The 1,328-nt window shown below is 44.7% G+C and overlaps 1 protein-coding gene across 1 annotated transcript in view; it reads left to right on the top strand.

Moving 5' to 3' along the window:
- tns2a (tensin 2a) overlaps positions 1–1,328 on the top strand; it is a gene marked incomplete in the record, with an annotated part of 47,928 nt that overhangs the window by 35,071 nt on the left and 11,529 nt on the right.

Raw genomic sequence — 1,328 nt, 5'->3', positions numbered from 1 at the left:
TTGACTAAAACCAAAATTGCAGATATAATTCAAAAAGCCGTTTCCACCCTCACCAGAAAATTAACCATACAATCTAGATCAAACTCTGTTGACTTCCACATCGTTACACAGCGTTTAGTGATTCATTCATGTCATCTGTCAGGCAATTTGAACGGCTCAACCACTACCAAATGGTGACCAGCTAAAACTGAGGGCGACTGAGCTCCCACAGCCTGTCTGACTGTTTTATTTATTGGTTTTGGTCAGGAGAATTTGAATACTAAAACCAGACTACTTCTGTGGTCTGCTGGCTTCCCAGAACATTCCAGCTACAGGCAATTCTTCCCCAGCTGCATTTCACGCCAGGGACGGGAATAAACAAGTTTTTGTCAATGAAGAATCTTCCACTGAGAGACACACTGAGCTTTAATTTGTGCTCAGTGTGGAGGTCCAGCCTTCGTACTGGTATCTGGAGGGGTCACATTAAGAATTTGAGGCTGGAATTTCTTTGGAAATGTGTCAGGAAGTTCCGACGCACCGGTGGTGAATAAAAAACACCACAGGGAGCTTTTAATTTGAATTCAGACCTGCACTGTCCACATCCTTCTGTGTCCCTGCCTTGTCCTTGCTTCTCTCTCTCTTCTCTCTCTCCTCTCCGTCCTCTCCTCCTCTCGCAACTCCCTAACCCTAACCCCCTAACCTTTAGTCCAAACCTTCGGTGCCTGAAGGATGAAATCACACACATGACTGCTTGTTCCTTTTCCCTCCTGCAGGCAAATAAAGGGTAAATCACAGCGTATTTAATTGTCAGCCGTACATGCACTACAGCAGATCTCCGCAGGGTGAGTGTGTGTGGTGTGTATGTGCTGAGACATCCAAACCACATTTTGACATTTTCTTGTTCATCACAATACCACAATGGAACCAATTATATTATTAAAGTGACTGCAAAGACATATTGGATTTAATTCAACCTTTAAATGCGTGCAAATATTTGGCATGCCACGTTGATCCAGGGGCGATTTGTTGCAGTTGCATTTAAGTAATATCGACAGTGATTTCTTCAGACTTTTTGATAAGTCATTTGATAAATGAAGCCAGTGGATTTTGCACAGGAACAGTGGAAACTGTTATCCTGTAGCCAGTGCCAGCTGTATCTCTCCTGTCTTTCGGCTCTAGAGAGTCTGGTGCAAGTCCCATGATGATTGTTGCTAAGCATGTGTGTGTCTGTCTGTGTGTTGTGTGTGTGTGTGTGTTTGCGTGCATTCTGTACAGGGCGGATCAGCTCCAGTACTCTCGCCATGAGAGTTCTGTGAGATAAGGTGTCCTCTTCCCTCCCAGCCATCCCC

Source organism: Morone saxatilis, unplaced genomic scaffold (assembly GCF_004916995.1).
Source record: "Morone saxatilis isolate NCDOM2014 unplaced genomic scaffold, NCSU_SB_2.0 Contig15, whole genome shotgun sequence".
NCBI lineage: Eukaryota > Metazoa > Chordata > Actinopteri > Moronidae > Morone > Morone saxatilis.
Note: the sequence above shows the minus strand (reverse complement) of the source record. Positions and strands in the feature narration are given on the sequence as shown.